Genomic DNA, 11,992 nt, shown 5'->3' with positions numbered 1-11,992 from the left:
CTCGAAGGACAGATAATACCCAACAAAGACGTTAGACTGCCATTTTATGAGGGAAATAATCCCCTGCCCATGAACGGTCCCTGGGGAACGGCAAGCGAAGAGACCTTTTTTGGAATTTGCATGATCCCGCTGACCATTTTTTAAGAACGTGTGTTTAATTTAGACTTGGAATCTGGATGAGGAGTTCCTGGCTGGGGCAGTCGTGCTGGCAGATCAAGTTCAGAAACCAAACTCGAGTTGAGTGAAGGGCTACAGTTCAGTTTTGCTGATAATGTCGCAGAGACTTGGGGCAAGTGTGGCTCTGTGAGCTTAAGGGGTTAAGGGAAATTCTGGGATGGAACAGGAATTACAGACACCCCCTGCCCCCCAGAATAACTTGCTTGGGGAGCAACAGCTAAATACCCAAAATAGACACTCAGATTTTCCTCCCATTCAGGAAGCCCATCCATCTCTCCATTCTTTTTGGGGGGCGGTGGGAGGGGGCAGAGAGACAGAGGGAGAAAGAAAGGGGGCTGGGGGTGGGAATCTCGAGCAGGCTCCACGCCCAGCCCAGGGCTCCATCCCAGATCCCCCGAACCTGGGATTATGACCTGAGCTGAAATCAAATGTCAACTCTCAGCCGACTGAGCCAACCAGGCACCCCTTCTCCCTCCCGTTCTTTCTTTCGTCAATGATACTTTCTTTCATTTCTCCCTCTAACCGTTCTCACCTTTTACCGGAAGATTAGAACTCGGTAAATACCCAGCAATGTGCTCCCCTAGTTGTTAAAAGACTGCTGACTTGTGTGCCTTTAAATTAGCAAATGCTACTTGGACGGAGCGGAAGAATTGCCACCTCCCAGCTACCAGCAAGACCGCCTGAAAGAAACTGGCAATGGGATGAAATACACTTGGAACCACAGACCCTTCAGTTTTCCTGATAGAATTAGGTCAGTAGATGTAAAGAGTGGATGTAAAACTCTAATGGTCAAAATAAACTGAGCTTTTTTTAAATCCCAGGGTATCCACGGTTTTGAAAAGCAGAGTAAAGCATTTACTGTGATGTGTTTCTTGAGGAAGCACTTCACAAACCACTTGCTAACTGACCTACTTTCTCCCCCTGCGGCTAGAATACTACCCCGTAGTTCAGACCTGGGAAGCAGGGGTGGCTCTTCCCTTGCACAAAACGGGGATCCGCGGCGGATCAATCCCCCTGAAACACTACGGCAGGTGAGTTTTTGCAGCCCCTCCCTCAGTCTGAGAAAGGCCTTGGGAAGAAGCAAGGAAGAGACGCCCATGGGAAAGAGACAGACTCAGGTGTCCCAGCCTGGGTCTAAGACGAGGGGACAGAAGCGGGAAAGCTTCCAGAAGGGGCCCTGTAGCTCCTCCCTCCTGCTCCCCTTCGGGCAATGCCCCCCAGAACAGATGGACATCTTGCATCATGGCCCCTGGCCAAATAATCTTCTTCTTACCTAGGTCCAGAGCTCCCCCCACCCCCTTGACCCCGCACCCCCGCCAGGGTTCTCTGCACCTCTTACTGTGCTTAACATTCTCTGGCCTGGCGGGCTTTGGGCACAGGGGCTATATGCGCAGGGCACTCGGTTGCACTATTTGTCCCACCTTCCCGGGCTCACTTCCCACTTGGCTCCTCCCACGCACTGGGCTACGAACCGGGTAAACATTCTTGCACTTTTTTCCCCTTCTGGCCTTTGCTCATTCTGCCTGGGATGCTCTTCATACTTCTGGGTCCATCTGTTGCAATCCTGCTTGCCTTTCAAATCCCGGTTTACTTATCACCTCCTCTGACTCCTCAGATCCCCTTGGCTGAAATTAATCTCCTTCTCCTTTGTGTTCTAAGCACGTTACCTGCGCCTCTGGGATAGACGCGGATTCTTGGAGTCTGTGTTTCTGCCGCACTAGCCTCCAGGCTTCCCCGTCTTTCATCCTCTTAACCTGGTCATCCAAGTTTTTAATTTTGATGATGTGCAGTGCATCAGACTGTCCTCTTATGCGTCATGCTTAGGGTGGGCCGAACCACACCTTCTCCAACGAGATCCGAACCCCTTCCAAGCTTGCCCTTCCTTAGGTCCTCTCCCTGCTGCCGGGGCACCACAAAGAGATTCCTTCTATCTTACAGCCTCCCTTTCATCACAATTAATAATTCTTTATATTCAGCTTCCCTGTTTAACCCACCCTGTGGCTTCTATCTCCTGAGCAGACCCAGACTGCACATTCGGTCAGCCACGACTGACATCTGTCGGGGTCCCTTCTCCATTTATGCCACAATGCTCCTAGTCATAGCTCTGAGAGCTGTAACTTACGCATTGGTGTGAATGAAGTCAGCCTGTTATGGTGGAAAGCTCCAGGACCTTGAAATAAAAAGCCCGGAGTTTCAGTTTGGCCCCTACCGTTTACTCGTTGAGCAATATTCAACAGGACACGGGCCATCTTGGTCAAGTCACTTTATCCATTGCACCTTACCAGGAGAAAGACTCTGATGATCCTGCTTCATGGCTTTGATGTGCCGACGAAATGGCGAGGTGCGTACGACAGGGTTCATTCCTTATGATGTTCCAAACAACTAGAAATCATTTTCATTTAACCTTAAGACAAACCATGGAGCGAAACACCATGACTCCTGCTGGGTAAATTTCAAACGCAGGAAGAGTGGAGGATTTCTTCCGAAATCATAGCACAGAAGCAGTCTCCCTGGCATAACATCCATCTAAAATGCTGCCTCTCCCCAAAGACTTTAACAGATACGCTCCCAATAACAGGTAAAATAATGATTCTTGACTTTATTTGAAAGACAAGGAAAAGGAAGCTAAATATAATGGAAATATTAGAGAAGGAACATTGCTGTGTTCACATTATTTAAGATTTCTTGCTGTTTAGGGGCACCTGGGTGGCTCAGTCGGTTGAGCGTCCGACTTCAGCTCAGGTCATCATCCCATGGTTCGTGAGTTCGAGCCCCACGTCGGGCTCTGTGCTGACAGCTCAGAGCCTGGAGCCTGCTTCAGATTCTGTGTGTGTCTCTCTCTCTGTCCCTCTCCCCCTCATACTCTGTCTCTTTCTCTCAAAAATAAGTAAACATTAAAAAAAATTTAAAAAAAAAGATTTCTTCTGTTTAGAAGGTCAACTAGTTAAGGATACATACATGTGAAAGAACAGGGACACATTAAATGTGTTTTTGGCCCAAACTTCTGAGTATGGAATAACTGTCATAAGATAAGCATGATGTCAAAACAGATCTTTAAAAAAAATTTTTTTTAACGTTTATTTATTTTTTGAGAGACAGACACAGTGCAAATGGGGGAGGGGCAGAAAGAGAAGGAGACACAGACTCCGAAGCAGGCTCCAGGCTCTGAGCTGTCAGCACGGAGCTCGATGTGGGGCTCAAACCCGTGAACCATGAGATTATGACCTGAGCCGAAGTCGGAAGCCCAACTGACTAAGCCACCCAGGCACCTCTTAAGTCAGATCTTAACAAGTAATTTTTAGAAACTGGTGATTGAAATGTGTCAAAAGGAATGCAAAAAACAAGAAAACAATGTTACAGAAAGGATTTCTCAAGAATTTCTGAATGTCTGAGGCAACTTTAGTCTGGGTTGCAATGCTGTATTTTAGTCTGGTTGAAATATATACACACTTATCGGGCAGGGAATTCAATACGCTAGTAAATAATGTACAAAGAAAACTCCAAATTACAGCTATAAATATGATATTCAGTATGCTTAGAATACTTTTTATAAATCATGACATAGAGTATATTAAGATTATTTTCAATATGATTATCTGAAAATATCACTCTGTTGAGAGATGAAATTTCTGAATGTTAATTTTTCATTGTGACTGGTATTCTCAAAGAAAATAGTAAGAATGCAAAGAGTTTGTCTAATGTCAAAGTCAGCAGCGATGTGGCTTTTACCAAAGTCAGTGCTCATCCGTTAACACACGTTACCTATATGGGTACGATTGTATAATATTTTATTTGCTTTCACGTCACTTCTCTGCATTCAAAGAGATGTCAACCTCTGACCTATAGCAGTCCTCAGAGTTAATGCTCCTTATGATGATTTTACTCGGCGTCCACAAAGTGTTTTATACTCCTCACTTTAAGGGGTGGAGCCACATTCCTCTCCCTCTAAGTGTGTGCTCAACTTAATAATGACTCGCTTCTAAATAACCTGGAAGCAACACGGTGAGCCTCAGGAGACTGGGTCACAAAAGCCACTGTGGCTTCTTCTCGCTCTCTTGGATGGCTTGATCTGGGGGAAGTTGGCTACCATGTTGTGAGGAGAGCTCCACGTGGTGAGAAGCTGAGGTCTCCTGCCAGTTGCCACATGAGGGCACCATCTCAGAAACAGATCCCCCGGCCCCAGTCAAAAGAAGACACGATCTCTCCGCTCTTGGAGCTTACAAGAGAGGGTGAACTGAGTAACCACATAAATATATTCGTAAACTTCAACAGTGATAATGGCAAGGGAGAAGGACACGGTGCTGTGAGGGATTATTACTGGGCGACGAATTGGCCGTGGGGGTGGAGGGAGGGCTCCCTCTTCAGGGAAGTCAGGCCTGCTTCCTGAGGAACCTGTCAGAGTCGAGAAGGAAGGATGTAGAGGAGTTAGCTGAGGGGGCGGGGGTGGGGGGGCAAGAAGGCTGTTTGCAGAGGAAACAATGGCTGGGGGCTCCATAGCGGGAGTGTGGTATTTTCAAGCACTCAGAGAAGGCCAGTGTGGCTAGAACAGCGAGGGCAGGAGACAAAGCCAGAGAAGGGGAGAGATGCCAGACCACAGAAGGCCTTGGAAGCAGGCCCGATGGTCAGCCAATCTGTACCAATATGGCCATGCTGTCATTAAGACAGTAACATACTTCTGTACAGTTGATAAATATAGCCGCTACGCTGAGCTGCTCCAGCGTTCCCCCACCCCCTCCATGAGTCCCGCTGCCCAGCCCCTCCTCTGGACTTTCCCCGTGATCCAGTAACCAGAAGAGTAACGCCTGGCATAAGGGGGCAGGAAATGCAGATTCTTAAAATGCTGATCCAAGATGCCGGCATCTGTTCTGATGACCAGTACCTGTGTAGTATTACTTGTTAAGTGTCTGGACAGTTTTTGATATGCTCCCTGCCTATAGGCCAAGTAACAAGTTTGGTGTTTAATCCAAGAACGATGAGATACCTTCGGGGAAGAGGCCATGATCACGTCCTCTTTTGCTCACCATTGTACCCACAGTGCCAACCCAGTGACTGGCACACACTAGGTGACCCATAAATATTTGTTGAAGAAATGAATGAAAAGCCAAACTCAGTACCTTTCCTTCTCAAGCCCATTCTTTCCGAATCTCCCATCTTGGCTAATGGCATCATCCCCCAGGTGCCATAGCAAGAGACTTAGGGGTCATCCTAGATTCTCCTTCTCTATTCCATCATGAAGGGAGACACCAGATCCTGTGGGTTTTGTCTCTTTGAGCCGTTACTGGCCCGGCTCAGGTTGTGTCATTTCTTGTTTGGACCAGAGCAGACATCTCATTGTGTCCACTTTTCCATCTGCCTGCTCCATGCTTCCTACTGCCCAAGTTCAAACTCCCTCACGATCTGGATCCTGCTCACCTCCAAGGCCAGTTGTCCGTGACGACTCATCGTGTGTCTCCTGCCCTCTCGTTTTTCCTTGAGTGGGAAAGAGCGAGGCTGGAAACAACACCAGGTTCGTTCATCTCTATTCTTAGGACTCAGCATCATTTCTGGTGTGGACAGGGCAAACACACAAACGTTTGTGGTACTGAATGGAGATGAATAAGAATTATTCTCGTCCTGGACACACTATCTGTCACAACAGTGGAGCGTGGTGACGAATGTTCGTAAGGATGCCAATAAGTCATTATGAAGTGGATGAAATTATATTTATAAACTGAATGTAATACATCCCGCAAAGCACTGACATGAGAGTCGTTATGATTTTAAAGTTTTCTTTTTTTTTTAATTTTTAAAATTTTTGGAAAGTTTGTATGTATGTATGTATGTACATATTTATTTTGAGAGAGACAGAGACAGTGTGAGTGGGAGAGGGACAGAGAGAGAGAGAGAGAGAGAGAATTCCAAGCAGAATCCCGATGGGGAGCTCGAACCCACAAAACTGGGGTTCTGTATTCTTCTCACTCATGAGATCATGACCTGGGCCAGTATCAAGAGTTGAACGCTTAACCAACCGAGCCACCCAAAGTTTTGATTCTTAAAGGCATCCCTGTTGAACCGTCGGGGAAAGTCAGCTGTACCAAATTGCATTGTCTATGTCCTCTGGATATTGGGGCAATTTGACTATGGTTTAATAATAATGCGTGTGCGTGCACGCGCACAGGTTTAGCAACATTTGTGAGTTTCACGTATCCTTTCTTAAGTTCCACATTGACACCATTTTTCTGTTTCTTCAAATTGCTGTCAAATCAGAAACTTGCAGACTTCTAATTACTTGTTTTTATTTGCTGCTCTGAGAGATTGTGTTTGGAATTAAAATTAAATTTAGGTATAATTTAAAGTGTGGCTAGAGCAGGCCATGGGCAAAAACGTATGTGATTCCACATGAAATGGGAAAAAATGACTCCAGCAGGTACCATAGCAGATGCTGCCTTCAAAAGGGACCACATTTCCATCTGTTGAAGGCAGCTGGCCCAACAAGACTGAGAAATAAAAATCGAAAGAAGAGGCCTTCAGATCTGTGGTCTAAATCTCCTTTAAACTGGGAAACTCCAACCAGAAGCTGAACAGCATAATTTTAAGAAGCGCTTTTGGTGAGGGGTGGGGCATTGTCTGGGGAACAGCTGAAGTCTGAATAAGACACTATAATTATAGCATTTGCAACCCTACAACTTTTCAAATATGTAGTGTGAACAATTAAGATGATTAAGTGACAAATGCCTCAATTTTCTTACCAGAAAGCTGACTTTTGTCTAAAGGTAAATAACCACGGCATCAACCATGTCAACATGGATCCCCGCGTTCAACTTGAAAATTGCCTCTGGGATGAAGGTGCTGCCTTAGCCTCTGGTCATTTCTCTTCCGATAATCAACATAAGGCATTGGCTCACTGAGGCCACCTCCTTGGAAGTCACCTTTGCAAAATTCTGTGAATGTATCAGGTTTGGCCAGCGTTCATGCTATGGGCAATGAGCTTACAGGACTGGCTGAGAGACAGTTGTCACTATGAATTTTATTTACAGGACAATCTCAGCTTTTGGACCTGATTAATTTGCACAGGGCCTAACTTGCCTTTTACAATGACACCGTCTTTGTGAAAACCAAGTCAGCATTTTTTATAAGATTTCAAAGGGAAGAAATAATTTCTGGTCACACCCTGAAGGGCTTAGAAACACCATTTACACACATCTTATTATCCTGGTTATCACATCACCATTGTTTTTTCATAAAACAATTTCTTTGGGGGGCGTCTGGGCGGCTCAGTCGGTTAAGCGTCAGACTTCAGCTTGGGTCATGAGCTCGCAGTTCGTGGGTTCGAGCCTTGGGTCAGGCTCTGTGCTGACAGCTCAGAGCCTGGAGCCTGCTTCGGATTCTGTGTCTCCCTCTCTAGAGACACAATGTCTCTCTCTAGAGACAGAATGTCCCTCCCCTGCTCATTCTCTCTCTCTCTCTCTCTCTCTCTCAAAAATAAACATTAAAAAAAATTAAAAAAAAAACCCACAAGTTCTTTTAGTAGCTAGTAATTTGCCGCTGCACGTCAGTTTTCACATCAATACACGTTTGTTAAACACATTCTATGTGCTTAATACTATGTTCAGCATTGTTGGGGATAAAAAAATAAACATTAAGGAGGCAATAATGTGTTTGGCAGGATAGAGCTCTCTCCCATGAATATTTTTGTAACAAAATGAGAGAGGATATAATCATAGTGTATGTAAATGGTGTTGTGATGAAGTACGGCAGAAGTTCAAGTGGGAAATAGCCATGTGCTCTGGGGTAGTGAGGACGGACAGGCTTTCTGGAGGATGCTTGCCATGTGGATGAAAATGCAACTTCAGTCCTTTCAAAAAAATTACAGTCTCGGGGCGCCTGGGTGGCTCAGTGGGTGAAACGGCCGACTTCAGCTCAGGTTATGATCTCACGGTCCGTGAGTTCGAGCCCCGCGTCGGGCTTTGTGCTGACAGCTCAGAGCCTGGAGCCTGCTTCGGATTCTGTGTCTCCCTCTCTCTGACCCTCCCCTGTTCATGCTCTGTCTCTCCCTGTCTCAAAAATAAATAAAACATTAAAAAAAAAAAGTAAAAAAAAAATTACAGTCTCGGGGCGCCTGGGTGGCTCAGTGGGTGAAACGGCCGGCTTCAGCTCAGGTCATGATCTCATGGTCCGTGAGTTCGAGCCCTGCGTTGGGCTCCGTGCTGACAGGTCGGGGCCTGGAACCTGTTGCGGATGCTGTGTCTCCCTCTCTGCCCCACCCCTGCTCGTGCCCTGTCTCTCTGTTACTCTTGAAAACAAATAAACATCAAAACAAAAAATTACAGTCGAGACTCGCACCAGTTTGCGAAGGCCTTTCCTGCGTTTAATTCTAATTATTGAGATCAGCTTTTCTGGAGGACCGAGATAGGAGCAAAATACTGAGAAGGCCCTTTCCATCCCTGCAAGTCCTTGGGGTCTTCAGGATGTCCCCTGGGCTGTCCTGTTCCAAACCACCAACCCTTAGGACTGAGGCTGCAGAAATACTCAGGAACTCCTACCGCCGGCTACCACGGGGCATAAACACACACACACACACACACACACATGCACACACATACAATTTATGTGTCTCCTGATGCTCCAAGATTTCCTCTCAAAATACGTTTTTGGCAAGGACAAAACTTTCCTTTTGCATTTCCTCTGCTACAACATAACCAATTTTCCATTTGCACTGAAACCTTCCCTCTTGCTTGGAAGAGACATTTACTGTCTTTGCCTGCTCAGCATCCATTCTCCCTAATTCTGATAACAGATGACCTCTCCTTCTGCAGTGTTTGCCCACTGGTATGCTACAGCTGGCTCATACTGGTTCACGAGAGCCGAATATGAAAATATCAGGAATCTGGCCAGCTCGTGGTCGGACACAGCCATTACTTACCATTAAATTCTACATACTTGAGATTAAATACATTGTATTTAAAACAAAGCAGCACGTGCTCAAAACTCGTAAGGTACTAATTAACTGCATTTTATTATTGTCATTGATCTCCAGGTTATTTACGTTTATTTGTCTGTACGGTAGAAATATTACCTCATGGGTGTTCCCGCACATCTCGTCCCAACTCGGTGCTCTGGGACCACCTGGGGAGAGCTTGAGATCTACCGTGGAAACTGCTAGGCTTTACAAATGAGGACGCTATTCCCCGCCCCCAGAACCGGTTGCCAAATATTTACGGGCACAGCGCTGGGTGTCCCTCACTGTGCCCAGCTCAGCTTATGTGGCTCAAGTAGTGGGACCACGTGTTCCCGCCCCAGGAATGGGGACAAGCCCGGAACAGCGTGCAGAAACTATTCCTTGGGCGTCCCTAAGTTAGTAGGATGTAAGTTAGGAGCAGGTGATAGCCTGTTTGTCACCACAGAGAGACTGGCTGAGAAGGAAACCAACACAGGAGAAAGCAAGGTGGAAAGATGGAAACCGATTCTTTCTGTTTTTTTTTTTTAATTTGTTTTAACGTTTATTTATTTTTTAAAAACTTTTGTTTCAACGTTTATTTATTTTTGGGACAGAGAGAGACAAAGCATGAACGGGGGAGGGGCAGAGAGAGAGGGAGACACAGAATCCGAAACAGGCTCCAGGCTCTGAGCCATTAGCCCAGAGCCTGACGCGGGGCTCGAACTCACGGACTGCGAGATGGTGACCTGGCTGAAGTCGGACGCTTAACCGACTGTGCCACCCAGGCGCCCCTAACGTTTATTTATTTTTGAGAGACAGAGAGAGACGGAGCGTGAGCAGGGGAGGGGCAGAGAGAGGGACACAGAGAATCCGAAGCAGGCTCCAGGCTCTGAGCTGTCAGCACAGAGCCTGATGTGGGGCTTGAACTCACGAACCGCGAGATCGTGACCAGAGACGAAGTCGGTGCTTAACTGACGGAGCCACCCAGGTGCCCCAATTCCTCAACATTTTTAAGACTTGAAACTAAAAGAATACGCCCAATTTGTGGAAAGATCCCTGGATTAGAAACCCAGGGATTTGTTTTCCAATTCAGAATTTCCCACAACTGTGGGCAAAACGTCTCACTTCTCTGGGCCTCAGTTTCCTTTTCCGGATTAAGATGCTGAGGCTAAATGAGTTCGGTAGCGCCTTCCACTACCCCACATTCTAGGATTGCATTTTAAACACACAGCACAGGGGCGCCTGGGTGGCTCAGTCGGTTGAGCGTCCGACTTCAGCTCAGGTCATGATCTCACAGCTCATGAGTTCGAGCCCCGTGTCAGACTCTGTGCTGACAGCTCGGAGCCTGGAACGTGCTTCCGATTCTGGGCCTCCCTCTTTCTCTGCCCTTCTCTTGCTCGGGCTCTGACTCTCTCTCTCTCTCAAGAATAAATAAACATTAAAAAAAACCACACACATAGCACAAAGTATTTGCTCTGGGATTCTCAAATCTTCTCTCACCAAAGCGAACAAAATCCTTGGATAAATTGTCACAGTCTAGAAAGGCTCATATTTTCTTTCTTTCTTTCCTTTTTTTTTTTTTTTTTTTTTTTTTGCAACCCAGGAGAAAGTGCTAAGAGGTGAAAACGGAAATACACGACAAGAGGCTTCACCCTGAAAGAAGATGGAGAGTAAGAGCCTGAGAGATGTTTGCTGTGCGGGAAGGAAGCTTCTCACTCTTCCTTCAGCAGCCTGTGAGGCCAGGTGCTAATTAAATTAATAAAAAGGCATTTTGTTCAAACATGTGCCCCACACCTGCTGTGTCACCAGGCACAGGTTGCTTGCCTGTTGTGACGGAACTGTTTTACTGCTTAACAACGAAGGCAAAAAGCAAATAGCGCGAGGGAGAAGTCGAATTGTAGCCAATATGTCCCTGATTTCCCCAACAAATGCCTATTAATTTGGGATGACACATTAGGAAAACACTCATTTCGAATTTGACAATTCTCAATTATTTAGGGCGTGACAGTTTTGTTTAATAGTGACTGTAATTACTAGAAATAACATCCTGTCCTCACCCAATTAAGGACGAGGATGATAAATTGAGATTATAGCTTATAAAAATAAAGCTTCGGATACAAACAAGGAACGCATTCATCTCTCCGTGATGATGCTCTTTCCTGAATGGTCTGGAGGTCATTTATCGGCAGTCATTTTAAGAAGTTCTAGTAACATCTGGTCTTCCGTCTGAAAGCAGATACCTGGGTTTCTGTTCGAGGAAGATACATTGAAAAAATCCTAGCTGTAGCTACATTTTATGTTAAAAATGGGCATACCCCGATATATTATTAGATTTTGTTGTGAGAGACAAAAAAAAAAAATCCAAATTAAGGATTTATTTCCTGCTCATCTAGAAATCGGGGCAGAATGTTCAAGTCCAGCCAGAAGGCGCTCCGTGGTGTCCAGACCAGGCCCTTCCCAATTCATTGCTCTGCTGTGCGCGGCCTCTGCACTCAGGCTGATCTCACGGTTCCAGATAAAGTTGTACCCAACTTCCTCTTATATCTTACTGGCAACGCTTCGCCACATGACATCATCACTAGCAGGTGGGGACATGAGGTCCCTATTCCAGGCAGCCGTGCACAGAGCTCAGAATTGCGTGTTCTATTAATATAGAGCAAACTATAATGAATATAGTTGCCTATTAATATAGGGCAAACTCTATCTGTTAAGGGCCAGATAGAAAATATTTTAGGCTTTCTGAGCCCATGGCCTCTGTCTCAGCTACTTAACTCTGCTGTTGTGTGTGGAAGCAGCCACAGATGTTACGCATATGAACGCTCGTGGCTGCGTTCTAATGCCACCTTATTTTTTTTTTTTTTAATTTTTTTTTCAACGCTTATTTATTTTTGGGACAGA

The sequence above is a fragment of the Felis catus genome, chromosome A2, assembly GCF_018350175.1.
Source record: "Felis catus isolate Fca126 chromosome A2, F.catus_Fca126_mat1.0, whole genome shotgun sequence".
NCBI classification, from domain to species: domain Eukaryota; kingdom Metazoa; phylum Chordata; class Mammalia; order Carnivora; family Felidae; genus Felis; species Felis catus.
This window is presented reverse-complemented; position numbering follows the sequence as displayed.